Genomic DNA, 14,485 nt, shown 5'->3' with positions numbered 1-14,485 from the left:
CCTTGTGTTGTTGTTGTTGTTTTGTATTTTTATTTACGCATTTATGTATTTTGTTGCGCAACTTGAATACTATGGAATTCAAATGTACAATATGCAAGAAATAAAAATACAATTACATTTTTACAGCATCTAAAGCAGTGCGTTACAATTACTGAAACAGGCAGAGAAAATAATTAAGTGGTCCATCAAGGCTACCTTTGAGATTTTCAAAGGGGAGTTTGGGAACCATTGGTCCTGTCCAAATGAACATGCATGCAGCTATAGTGTAGCTTCCCTTCACTCCCCTCCCCTAATTAGGAACTAATAATGCCAGGAACTCAGTGTTGCTTTTTTCCCTACAGCGCAATGCTGGAAGATAATGTTATATCTATGCTGCAATTTCTACAAGCAGCAAGACTGAACTCTCTCTCTATCTTAAAGAAATCTTGGAGGGTTTTGTCATTCTCTCTCAAGAGGCACTAGAAGAATGAAAGGATGTGTGCTCCCTTTGAGAAGGATCACATGAAACATTCTACGTGACCTTTTTGTAGCATCTTCCAATGTATCACTTAAGCAGATTGCTCAAGGACAACAAGCTTCAAGAAGGCAAGGCATATGCTGACTTAATTAAACAACCATACTTGAATTTATTAAGGGGTGTTTACAAGGAGATGAAAAGAGAACTCTTGAACTCTTAGCCTGAATCTTCTGAAAAAGGTTTAGTGGGTATGTACACACTAGCAACTTGAAACATGAGGTCATTTCTCCCCTTTCTGGCAGAGAAAAATGGAAAATCAATGATATGTTTAGCCCGGTAAATCTGTTGTGAACAAGTAATTGAGAGGAAAATAGCAGACGGTTGCTTCAGAAGTTGCCTTTTGTATTTGGAAACAGGTTCTTTCCAAAATTCATACTCTTAAAGCCACGTATGAGCAGCATGTACAAATTGCTTCATTGTTTTTGTAGGGGTGGTTTTATTGCTTTTAGAGTTGAATTGATTTCGTTGTTTTTAGACCTGTGTTTTTGTGTTTCTTTATGTTTTGATTGTGTGCATTCCTTTGATGGCTTTATGCTGTGAATAAAGGTAAAGGTACCGCTCACCGTTAGGATCAGTCACGGACGACTCTGGGGTTGTGTGCTCATCTCGCTCTATAGGCTGAGGGAGCCGGCATTTGTCTGCAGACAGCTTCCAGGTCATGTGGCCAGCATGACTAAGCCGCTTCTGGTGAACCAGAGCAGCGCACGGAAACGCTGTTTACCTTCCTGCCAGAGCGGTACCTATTTATCTATTTGCACTTTGACGTGCTTTTGAACTGCTAGGTGGGCAGGAGCTGGGTCCGAACAACAAGAGTTTACCCCCTCACATTGATTCAAACTGCCGACCTTCCGATCGGCAAGCCCTAGGCTCAGTGGTTTAGACCACAGTGCCACTCATGTCCTCTTATGCTGTGAATAAATTTGAATAATAATTATGATGATGACATTTGGCTATGTTGCAAACCAGCACCAGCAGCAGCCCAGAAAGGGAGATTTGGTGGCTAGTAGTAGTAGTAGTAAAAGGGACGCAGGTGGTGCTGTGGGTTAAACCACAGAGCCTAGAGCTTGCTGATCAGAAGGTCGGCGGTTCGAATCCCTGCAATGGGGTGAGCTCCCGTTGTTTGGTCCCAGCTCCTGCCAACCTAGCAGTTCGAAAGTACGTCAAAGTGCAAGTAGATAAATAGGTACCGCTGCAGCGGGAAGGTAAACAGCGTTTCCATGTGCTGCTCTGGTTCACCAGAAGCAGCTTTGTCATGCTGGCCACATGACCTGGAAGCTGTATGCCGGCTTCCTCGGCCAATAACGCGAGATGAGCGCCGCAACCCTAGAGTCGGTCACGACTGGACCAAATGGTCAAGGGTCCCTTTCCCTTTTAGTAGTAGTAGTAGTAGTAGTGTTTGTTGTTGTTGTTGTTGTTGTTGTTGTTGTTGTTAATTAGATTTAAATACTGCCCTTCATCATAATATCTCAGGGTGGTTCCAAAATAAAATTTAGGACAAAAACAAATAAATAACTAAATCAAAACAGCAAAACAATACCCCCCTCTTCCCACATATCCATTTAAAGACTGTGGAACATTAATCAGCCCAAGACCTGGTTGAAGAGGACCGTTTTTGCCTGGCACCTAAAAATATGTAATGAAGGTGCCTAACACCCATTCTCATGTTGCCACTCTTCTAACTTCTCGTGGAGAAGAGCCTCAGATGACAAACATAGAGTCTGGGATGGTTTATACGGGGAGAGGTGGTCCTTCATGTTTTCCAGTCCTGAGCTGTTTAAGGCTTTATCGGTCAAAACCAGCACTTTGAATTGGGCCCGGAAACTAATCGGCAGCCAGTGCAGTCGGCTCTATCCCATTCCTAAAGAGCTCAAAGTGGCATACATAATAGCCTCATAACAACAATCCTGTGGGGTAGGTTAAGCTGAGAGCCATTGACTGCCTCAAGGTCACCTAGTGAGCTTCATGCCTGATTAGGAATTTGACAAGAGCTTCCCAGAAGAATTTTTGTCCTCTTGAAAATGGTTTCAGAGCACAAGGGGTCATGGAACTAACCCGCCTAAGGTGTTGGGCTGTATCCAGTTGTGTTCCTCTGCCGAGGGAAGGTTCTTTGATTCCACAGAAGCTGCCCTTAGCATAAAGGAAGCATGGAGGGGGAAAGTTGTAATTGTTTCCTTCTTCCTTCTGTAGTCCCAGCCATCCAATTCCTATCATCCCCAGTGCAAATTCTAGGAAATTAGTATTGCACACACGACTAAACTTCACTTCAGAATGAATGCATCAAGAGCTGGGGGATTCCGTAAGTCAAGTGAAGAGGTAAAGGGACCCCTGACCATTGGGTCCAGTCGCAGACGACTCTAGGGTTGCGGCGCTCATCTCTCTTTACTGGCCAAGGAAGCCGGCACACAGCTTCCGGGTCATGTGGCCAGCATGACCAAGCTGCTTCTGGCGAACCTATTTATCTACTTGCACTTTGACATGCTTTCGAACTGCTAGGTTGGCAGGAGCAGGGACCAAGCAACAGGAGCTCACCCCATCACAGGGATTCGAACCTCCAACCTTCTGACCGGCAAGCCCTAGGCTCTGTGGTTTAACCATAGCTGCCAAGTTATCCCTTATTTTAAGGGATTTTCCCTTATGCTGAATAGGCTTCCTCGCGAGAAAAGGGAAAACTTGGCAGCTATGGTTTAACCCACAGCACCACCCGTGTCCCTAAGTAAATTTCAAAATAAACAAGCATGGCGTAGAAAAGGGTGAATTAAATTAGGAGTTTCCAGACACCAGGGGGGTGATAGGATCAAAGGTCAACTGTCTCTCTCTGTGTGTGAGAGAGATTAATCCTTTGATCCAATCAGAACTTTAGATTAGATATTGCCATTGTGTTAGTTGGAGAACAAAATAAGCAAATCAGAGTTTCTTATGTAGGTGCAAGTGAGGTTGTATGCAAGACAAAAGGCATGGGTAAGAGGCAGGCTTGAGTGAAGGAGAGAGTTGTTGCTAGACTATGTGCTGGAAAATGCAATCATTCATGGCAGGAGCAAAGAAAGCTGGCCTGATAACCATGTCTTACAACAACAAACAACAACAACAACAACAACAACAACAACAACAACAAACTTACTCTTTATACCCCGCCCATCTGGCTGGGTTTCCCCAGCCACTCTGGGCGGCTTCCAGCAGAATATTAAAATACAATGATTCATCCAATATTAAAAGCTTCCCTAAACAGGGCTGCCTTCTCCTAAAAGTCAGATAGTTGTTTATTTCTTTGGCATCTGATGGGAGGGTGTTCCACAGGGTGGGTGCCACTACCGAGAAGGCCCTCTGCTTGGTTCCCTGTAACATTGCTTCTCGTAGTGAGGGAACCAGCAGAAGACCCTCAGGGCTGGACCGCAGAGTGCAGGCTGAATGATGGGGGTGGGGACGCTCCTTCAGGTATACTGAGATGAGGCTGTTTAGGGTTGTGAACTAGGGTTGTGTACAGACTGTACCTTTAAAACACATTCAAAGTACACCCCCCCAAAAAAAGATTTATGGGCTCTGTAGTTTGTTAAAAGTTGCAGGGGATTCTAATTTTGTGAAGGGTAAACAACAGTACCCAGAATTATCCCCCCCCCGTTCCCAACCCCCAAGCCAAAGTCCCCCCCCCTTTTACCTTTACAGCCCGGGCTCGGCTGGGGATGCGGGGGGTATTTCTTCCTTTACCCCCTCCGAAGCTTGTGTTTGGAGTGCGGATCCCTCCCCACCCTGTTTTCGCGCACTTTTTGCGCCTGCCGTTTGGTTCCTAATTTCCCCCCGTCAATAGCGCTGCTGCTGCCAGGGCCCAGTGGCCGAATTCTGGCTCCTGGACGGCCCAGGCGGCTGCTCCGGGGTGTACGCCCAGTTTTTTGGGGGGGTGGGGGTGGCTCCCGCTACTTTTGTTGGCCTCCGCGACTGTTTTTCAATCACCTGCTGCGTCCGGGAGGGAGCTTTGCCGTCCGGGGGGCTTGCGCCTGCCCCGGCGCTTTCTGAGGGTCCCGCGGTTGGTGCTGAGCATTCGGTGGCCTCCCCACGCCTTTACTGGCCGTTCCGGCCCAGCGGGGGTCTCCCGGTTGCTTGTGCTGTTTGGGCCTCAATTTCGGGCCTGTTAGTGAGGAGAAGCCGGGGCCTCGATTTTTGGGTCGTCCCGGCTTCCTCCTCAGGCCCTTGGGCACGTTGAGAGAGGGCCTGCCCTGCTTAGGAGCCTTGCTGCCTGCTCCTGCCTTCCACCTGGTGGCCTCTGTTTTAACTGCTTATTGAACCAGTGCAGGGCAGAGGGGTGGGGTGGGGAGTGTGTTTGTGTGTGTGTGTGTGTGTGTGTGTGTGTGTGTGTGTGTGTGTGTGTGTGCAGTCTCTGCATCCAATCCCTGTGTCCCTGGGGCACATGCTCAGTAGCGCGGAAAACGGGACACAGGGAATCTGGATGTAGAGACACTTGCATATTATTATATAGGATGATCAAGTGAAAACAAAAACAAGACATGTTTGATATATTACATTTGCATCATTTCTGCTAAAATTTCCAGGTGGTGGGTGTTTATCTCTAGTAAAAAAAATTCTTTCCAGTAGCACCTTAGAGACCAACTATGTTTGTCATTGGTATGAGCTTTCATGTGCATGCACACTTCTTCAGATACACAAAAGCTCATACCAATGACAAACTTAGTTGGTCTCTAAGGTGCTACCGGTACTGGAAGGATTTTTTTTTTTAATTGTTTTGACTACTGTACGTCTGACCAACATGGCTACCTACCTGTAACTATCTCTAGTAAGTTACTTTTAAGACACCACTTAGTCAAGTCATTCCCAAACTGTGTATTGCAAAAGAGAGTTGTCAAATCAATTTATTACAGACTCCGCAAAGGAGGCTGCTTGTGACATCTCTGAATGATTCCCTGCTCTAGTCTTATCATGATCTCTGCATTGGGTGTGCGACTGAATCATTCCATCATTACCAATGGAAAGATGCAGCAGAGCTGCAAGCTCTCAGGGGAGGCTTCCCTTTCTACCTCTGCATGAGTATCTGCCCTGCACTAGCCTCCTTCCAATAAGGAGACATGCCCAGAATGGGACTCTTTCAAGTCAAAACACAGAGGGTGGGCTCCACTGGGTAGACTAATCCTTACTCATCCATGCTCCAGAAACAAACCCGTCTGGGGGTAAGGGTGAAGGCTACCTTTCGTTTTCAACCCATTTTAAGAAAATGCCTCATTTCTTCAAAGCAACTCCCTTTACGGGGGCCAGGCTTTAAACTTGGGGAAGTTCAGAAGCGACTCATCATTTGGTATCAAGGGGAAAGCTGTGACTAAAAGGATTGTGATTTTGTGGATCTATTAACACGCTTCCCTGGATTGTGGCCAAAGTGCACATAGGCGTAACAGGAAACAGAACTGGGTTCCCTGCTTCCAGGGCTGGATCAGCCAATAAAAGTATTTACTTGTACTGCAAAAACCTTATCTGAAGAAGTATGCATGCACACGAAATATTATACCAAGAACAAACTTAGTTGGTCTCTAAGGTGCTACTGGACGATTTATTATTTATTGTTATTTTATTTCGACTGCAAGAACCTTGTTCCCTTTGCAGTCATACCAGGTATTGGTTAGTCTATCTTGGACAGTATGCAGAAGCTTCTTAAATCTGTCTTCTATCATCTGGTGGCATTGTGTTTGTGTGTGTTAATTTTAATTTTTTAAAGAGACATTCAGTTTCACTGGAACGCCTGTGTGTACAGTCATACCTCAGTTTAAGTACGCTTCGGTTTGAGTACTTTCAGTTTAAGTACTCCACGGACCCGTCTGGAACGGATTAATCCACTTTCCATTACTTTCAATGGGAAAGTTCGCTTCAGGTTAAGTACGCTTCAGGTTAAGTACAGACTACCAGAACCAATTACACTCATATTTCGGGTTAAGTACGCTTCAGGTTGAGTACTCCATAGACCTGTCTGGAACGGATTAATCCACTTTCCATTTATTATGGGAAAGTTCGCTTCAGGTTAAATACACTTCAGGTTAAGTACAGACTTCCGGAACCAATTGTGTACTTAAACCATGGTACCACTGTACTTAGACATGCATGGCTTAATCTTTGAGACAAGCATATGCTACTGGTAGGATCAACCAGGTAGCCACGACTGATGGGTAGGTTGTAGTCAGAGCCATGCCACACCACGTCCTGGGGCTGGCCCATCGGCTGGGGGCCCACTGGCGAGAGGCCCGCAAGCAAGAGTGGAGCCGCCCCAGCTCCCCATGCGGGGAGAGGCAAAGGGGGCCCGTGGCATGCTAGATGGGAGGCAACCTCCGCTGCGAAGGCTGCCATTGCAGCCGGGGAGCAAGAGAAAGATGCACCTGTGGAGACGGGTGGGCGCCAAGGGGACGTGAGGGCGGGGAGGCGTCTGCTCCACCGGAATGCCGGTCGGCAAGCTGGCCTGCAGAGGGCCCTCCTTGACACAACCGTTGGGGCCAAATCAATCTGGTGGCATTTTGCTGTATGATTTGTTGATCAAATCTATGGACGCTGCCTAGTAGGAACAAATTGTGATTTCTTCTAAAACCATCTATGAGTGTTACGTCTTACAGAGTCTTTGTGCACAGAGTCTGTACTGACCCTCTTCCAGGGACACTTTTGCTTGTGGCCAAACCCACCACTGGCATGTGCCCTCCCCCAAAAGTTGCCCAGAAGGGACTGTACAGCTATAGAAGGTTCTCCACCCATGGTGTGCAGGATTACTTGGTTAATTCTTCATTGCAAATATAATTTTGATTGTTTCGCCAGGCCTGTTTAAATATAAGTACTGCATAAAGTATAAACTTATAGACTCAGATTAAGTGCCAACGTACACTTTCTATGCTGAATTACTCTCTTTGTTTATGGCTTTCATTTCCCGTTTTCTTCACCCACCCTGTCAACTTTGACTGTTCAGCAAAACTGTTCAGCTGGAAACAAAACCTCGCTGAAACTGCTAGATGCCAGGAAGTTGAGTAATCTGAAACCTTGCCCTATGAATCTGACACCCTGTTTTCCACCATGGAGAGATCCCAGTGAGAGTCGCCACTGCCTGAGAGAACAGTCTGCCCCTAAACATTTATCTCAATCACATTGATAGAAACTCTTGAGATAAGTAATTTGGGTGTGGGCAACAAATGCATTCCCTAGTACTGTATGCAGCTTGCTCTTGGCTCCTCCAGAAAACACTTGGAGATGAAGAGAAGACACACCATTGCAACTAATTTTTATTTTAAAAATCAGCTTGCTTTCCTTTGATCCAACAGCAAATGGTTAGTAGTACATCTCAACAACTCATCCTGATTAACAATGGTAAAGTGGATACTCTGTCGGCTTTTTGTAATATGAAGATAGTTTGAATATATTCTGAAACACTATGCAATCTGCTGTGAGGTGCTCACAGCATTAACACCCCAACAGAACTGGCTTCTCCATTAGTCACAGCTTTGGGTCCAGCATAAATCAAGCATGTCTCTGTTTCCTTGGGTTTCAGCCTGCAACCTCCTTTCAGTTCAGCTCACACCCAACTGCCCAGGTTTTTGTCCTCCTAACTACCAGCCCACTCATTTGCCATCTGGAGCAGAGCAAAGTATTTGCTTATATGAATGAAGGCACTTAAATGGCAAGCTAAGTCCATTCTCTTATAATTGCCTAGTTGGAAACATAAACCTCCACCATCTTTTACTGAGAATTGGAGGTGACTCAGAGCATCACACAGACGGACCCCACCTTAAACATGAAACAATATGTACAACCATTTCCTGACCGAAACATGTTTACACGCAAATGTTTCAATGAATTTAATGGGATTGGCTCTCCCATGAGCCCAAGACTTCACTTAAAACAGCCACCACTGCACTACAGCAGTGTTTCTCAACCTTTTTTGGGCCACGGCACACTTGTTCCGTGAAAAAAATCACGAGGCACACCACCATTAAAAAAGTTGAAAAATTTAACTCTGTGCCGCCCTATATTATAATTATGACTGTAAGAAACACTTGCCAAATATTGCTTTCCGGCGGGTCAGCGATGCGTATTGGCGGCCACCAGGCTCGTTTGCACTGAGCTTTGGGAAAGAGGAGGAGAAATATTGATTTCCGGCGGGTCAGTGTTGGTTATTGGCGGCCGCCAGGCACGTGACAACGCAAATCGCCCTTCTCGTCGCCGCACGTCGCGGCACACCAGCCAGCGTTTCGTGGCACACTAGTGTGCCGCGGAACAGCGGTTGAGAAACGCTGCACTACAGTACACTAGCAGCTTACATCAGATAGGGTTGCCATATGTCCTGGAATTCCTGGACCTCTCCTCTTTTGAAGGTCCTACATGCCCATCCAGGGGAATTTTACATTTTAAAGCAAACATCCTGGATTTGTGGGGTTGGTTTGTTTATTAAAAATTGTGTGCTGGTGTCTCTGGTTCAGGCTCTAGCTCTGGCATGAGTGGCTTGGGCTTGGCAGCAGTGGCAGGGTTATCAGGCAATTGCCCTAAAAAAGCTCAACAACTTTTAGTGTCCAGATTTTCCCCTCTTGAAATACGGCAACCAACTCTACATCAACAAAACTAAACTTCTAGCAGTAATGTGGAAAACATAATAACAATGACTGGAAGGGGAGCACAAAAGTCGCAACTACTAAATTGATTTCAAGAGACCATCACCACCAAATATTTACTGTATATATGTCACACTTGAGGATGCCCTCATTTTAGTGTGTTGAAGGCACAAATCAACACATGACAATAGTAGAAATACCATAATTACCTTATTTGGCCCATTCCACATCCTCTCTCCCACCCACAAGGCACAATCATGTTGTCAGAAAAAGGATTCCATACACCCTTCGGTAACATCGAATGCCACAGTTTGCATTATGTGTGGTACAGTTTATGCCTATGTAATGACCTCAGGCTCCAGCAGCAGCTTTCTTAATGATGTACATGCCATACATTTAACACACATTTAAAGCACAATGGCTCCCCCACAAAAGAAGCCTGAGAACTGGGTGCTGGGAATTGCAGTTTTGTGAAGGGTAAGGTACAGCTCCCATGGTTCTTTGGGGGAATCCATGTGCTCTGAATGTGCTTTAAATGTGTGGTGTGGATGGGAATCAAGTCAGAGACTGCATAGTCACTAGCTAAAGAGTCAGGCCAGGTTCCTGACTCTAAGCCTGATACGGGGAGTGTCACTAAACCTAAGGCTGGCTGGCAGAACCCCTCTGGACCAGATCCAACTGCACCAAAAGTCTAAAGTAATATAAAACAAAACAGGAATCTGTCAGGGCAGCCCATCAGGAAGTATCAAAATTGAAATCCATGATGTTCATAGCAGCCAAACAGTTTGGTATTTCCTTTGTGCTTGCATAAGCAATAAAACAGTGCCAAACTGCCACAACAAAAGAATCTCCTTATTTTATTACTTTAAAGGTAAAGGTAAAGGGACCCCTGACCATTAGGTCCAGTCGTGACCGACTCTGGGGTTGCGCGCTCATCTCGCATTATTGGCCGAGGGAGCCAGCGTACAGCTTCCGGGTCATGTGGCCAGCATGACAAAGCCGCTTCTGGCAAACCAGAGCAGCACATGGAAACGCCGTTTACCTTCCCGCTGTAGCGGTTCCTATTTATCTACTTGCATTTTGAGGTGCTTTCGAACTGCTAGGTTGGCAGGAGCTGGGACCAAGCAACGGGAGCTCACCCCGTCACAGGGATTCGAACCGCCGACCTTCTGATCAGCAAGCCCTAGGCTCAGTGGTTTAACCACAGCGCCACCTGGGTCCCATATTTTATTACTTTAGCCAGATGTAAATTATTTTCCCACCAAAACGAGTTGCCAATCCATCTTCTGCCACTTAATTAACATGGCATCCTCTAGGTCCTTCCAATATTGAGCAACAATGAGCCAGACAGTTGCAAGAATAATAAGTTTGAAATTACAACCCCCCCCCATTGTTCTTTTGAAAATCCTGGCCAGTTCCTGAGATTTCAACAGCTGCTGTCCAGTCATTTTGGTAAATTTTGCAAAGACCATATTCCAAAATGGCAACACGTTTTTGACAAGTCCACCACATATGCTGGAATGACACCAGTGCCTAAATTATTTTCAGCTCTCCTCCCCCACTCCTGAAAAAAAATCAGGGTGTGGAGCTTTGGGTGCTGCCCTGCCCTGCCCTGCCCTGCCCTGCCCTCCCCTGGGAGTCAGCTGGCTCATGGAGAAGCACAGACACCAAAAGACAGGCGGGTCAGCTGCCAGCTGCTCGCTCTCTTCCCTCACGGACTATTGACCCTGTGCCACCACTGCTCCGCTGCCACCAACCTGGTAAATCACTGAGTCTCAGTCAGGATTTAAGTTAAACAAATAATCAAGAGTTTATTTCAAACAGCAACAAGCTTTTGGTATTAAATACACTGTTACTGAAGGAAATCAGCCCTGAGTGCTTACTGGAAGGACAGATCCTGAAGCTGAGGCTCCAATACTTTGGCCACCTCATGAGAAGAGAAGACTCCCTGGGAAAGACCCTGATGCTGGGAAAGATGGAGGGCACAAGGAGAAGGGGACAACAGAGGACGAGATGGTTGGACAGTGTTCTCGAAGCTACCAACATGAGTTTGACCAAGCTGCGGGAGGCAGTGGAAGACAAGAGTGCCTTAAGAATGGATAGGTTTGATCTTCTTGCAGTCCATGGGACTCTCAAGAGTCTCCTCCAGCACCATAATTCAAAAGCATCAATTCTTCGGCGATCAGCCTTCTTTATGGTCCAGCTCTAATTATCTAATTAGCAGAGTTCAAATTTACACTCTAGAACAGTGGTTCCCAAACTTCTTTCTTTGGGGCCATACTTTCAAAATTAAAAATTGCAGCTTCATCAGTAGTTTTCATTTCCTAGAATTACTTATTTTTCACCTAAATGTCTGAGTTAATCTCAGACTGGAGCCTGTGGTGCAATTGAAGAAAAGGTTTTTATTAACTTCGTCTTTGAAACTCATGCTATATGCCTTTCAGTGTTAATCATAATCAAAAGCCAATGTGTTCAGCATGTATTAGAAGCCAGAGTTCTTTTTTTATGTTTGTTATTAAGCTATGATTACTAATTGGTCTTTCTGATCATGCAGATCACTCGATCACTGCCGGAGCGTGGGGAAGCCCCACACATTGGAAGTTGGGAGTGCCCAGCACAGGTAGGAGACACTAATGAATAATAATCTCCTCTTAGTTGTTGTGTTTGTATGGTGGCTTTGAAGGTGGGGGGGGGCTGGAAGAGTTGGGGAGGGCTCCTTCTCCAAGCTCCGCTCTTTCATATTTATTTGTGCCAGTTGATCTGAACTTGTTAGGTTGGCAAGGTAGAGTGGGCTACAAGGAGTAATAAATCGAATAAAAATAAGGACTGGCATATCCCTACTGCTTCCTGACTGCAAAGCCCTTCATATACTACATAGTCAGTTAGTATTCCAAAGAACAACTCTGTAAAATAAATCAGTATTAATGACTTGTCTAATTTGCCACCAGGAAAGTTCGTAACAGGCATGAGACTCAAACTTGAGAGGCCTCCGGATTCACAGCAAGACACTATAGAACACTGGCTCTCTACCACACTTCTTGCTTTTGTAAGAATATATACATCTGCCAAATAATTCCTTCAGTGAATTTGCACTAATGCATCAACACACAAATATCAGCAAGAGGGAATAAGGAGTCAGACAGTGACAACCGTGACCAAACAAAGTGGCTATGCACCTGTATTGCCAGCAGAGGGCAATGTTGAAGTGATTATGCTGTCCTTCTCATTATCTAAATGAAATCATAAACTGCCAAGCAAAGTCTGAACCACCCAGAGTGTTTGAGGTCTGTATTGCTGCTAGGGTTGTGAACAGCTCTTTCCTCTTCTCCATCCCTGCTCCCCGAGTCACTTCAGAACTCGAGAGGACTTCAGAAATACTGCCTCTCCCTCCCACCTCTGCTTTGTGATACCTAGACTACTGGATTCCCACCCTTCTAGAACCAAGGCATAGAACCCAGACGCCCTGACAACAGACACTGCAAGAGGGAGGGAGAAGGGGGTGGCTTCTAGTCACCCTCCCTCCTGACCCTGAATCTAGGAAACATGGAGGAAGGGCCCCGATTCAGGAATATACCTGCACTGAATGCAGAAGACCCTGGGGTCAGACTCTGACGCCATCTCAAGGTAGGGCTGGGGGGAAAGACCCATCTGAAATATTGCCACTCAGTGGGGACAACATTGAGCTGGATGGGCCACTGTGGTCCGATTCGGGAAGCTTTCTATGTGAGAAAATCCCTGTCCCGTACAAGATCACGGGATGCCCTTGGCTAACTGCTCCCTCCACCCAACCCTGCTCACAACCCTAGCAGCAATAGAGGCCTCAGACACTGTGGTGGTTCTGCCTTTGCTTGGCAGTTTATGATTTTGTTTAGATCAGGAGTCGGCAATGTGCGGCCCACAAAGACCGTTTTACCAGCCCCTGAACCAGTCGTAGCCCAACAATGACTCCCGCCCAGATGATAATGCAGGAGGAACATGACTGGCGAGCACACACCATGCCGAAGAGGAGGGCCACCGTCAGCAGCTTGGCCGGGAAGTCCAGGGCCCTGAAGATGACCAGGCCGAGGTATGAGCATAAGGGAGCTGTAGGCACAGCTGATGGAGATTATGGTTATCAAGGCGTGCAGGAGCGTGCACTGGCGGGCCTCCAGCAGCCCGAAAGATGGGGCCTTCTGGCAGCGCAGGTAGCAGGTCAAGAGCAGGTGCAGGATGCTGCGGAAGAGGAGTATCTGCCAGGAAAGGAGGTGTGGTGCCTCGTTGCCCATGCAGGTGAAAGGCGCCACAAAGCCGGCTGGCACACCGCCCCCCAGCAGCGCCGTCAGCAGGCCCTTTATGCTCTTGGATAGGTGGTAGCGGTTCCAGGGCAGGCGTCATGGCAGGGGGGAGAGAAGCACAGGAGGTCGGCCATGGTCCACGCAGCTAGGTTGGGGGGGGGGGGCCTGGGGAGACACCATGGACAGGGATGCCAGAGGATCGCCAGGAGAGGAGCCTACAAGAAAGGACGGGGAAACAAAGGGAAGTTGCAAGTGAGGCTAGCCGTCTCTGTTTGAGCAAACAAACAAACAAACAAACCCCTGTGGGGCATTGACTACATAATTGCATGAGCACTGTTCCAGAGTATTTTTCATTTTCATGTATATTATATCTATGCAAAAAAAAAATTGGTTAATGAAATTACATATCTTTCTACTAGCGAGTGTTGAACTAATTTACTGATGAAGAATTCAACGAAAGAGTAGTTGTTATCCGGAAACACTGTTCAGAGTTGGACATCAGAATTGGACATTTGCTGATTATACAAAGCTTCACAGCTCGTTCTCCCCCGGGGAAAATCTGGCACCGTAATTCATTTAAGGACTTTCAGAGACTTCAGTTTGTTAGTTTTGATGTTTTGAATCATTCCATAAAGTTTTTCATATTGTATTTGTTTCTGGTCACCGTGTTGCTTTTGATATTGCTGTCTCTGTTCGAGCGGCATACCTCTGCTGCCAGTCGGGTGCGAGGGCACCCTCTGCTTGGGCTTCGGAAAAATACCTGCTCCCAAACAATCCCTTGTCCTGTTCTCCCCTGTGCTGAATACTCACAGGTGCTGCGGCTGCCACTCACGTCGGTTTCAGAGCTATTGGCCCTTTGTTGCAGCCAATTTATTGACAGGCAGTGCTGAGGATCCTTGTCTTGCCCCGGGCCCTGGCAACCCACACTATGCCACTGTGTGTGAAATTAAAATTATTTATGTAGTAAGGAGAGTTGAAGGGACACGGGTGGCGCTGTGGGTTAAACCACAGAGCCTAGGGCTTGCCGATCGGAAGGTCGGTGGTTCGAATCCCCGTGATGGGGTGAGCTCCCGTTGCTCGGTCCCAGCTCCTGCCAACCTAGCAGTTCGAAAGCACATCAA

The 14,485-nt window shown here is 46.7% G+C and overlaps 1 long non-coding RNA gene across 1 annotated transcript; it reads left to right on the top strand.

Moving 5' to 3' along the window:
* Positions 1-13,015: 13,015 nt before the first annotated feature.
* On the top strand, positions 13,016-14,013 carry LOC148684532 (uncharacterized). The gene is made up of 2 exons (XR_015951742.1): positions 13,016-13,156; positions 13,784-14,013. It is a non-coding gene; the product is annotated as an uncharacterized LOC148684532 (long non-coding RNA).
* The last annotated feature ends 472 nt before the right edge of the window (positions 14,014-14,485 follow it).

This window comes from Zootoca vivipara, chromosome 9 (genome assembly GCF_965207765.1).
Source record: "Zootoca vivipara chromosome 9, rZooViv2.hap1.1, whole genome shotgun sequence".
Taxonomy (NCBI): Eukaryota; Metazoa; Chordata; class Lepidosauria; order Squamata; family Lacertidae; genus Zootoca; species Zootoca vivipara.
Note: the sequence above shows the minus strand (reverse complement) of the source record. Positions and strands in the feature narration are given on the sequence as shown.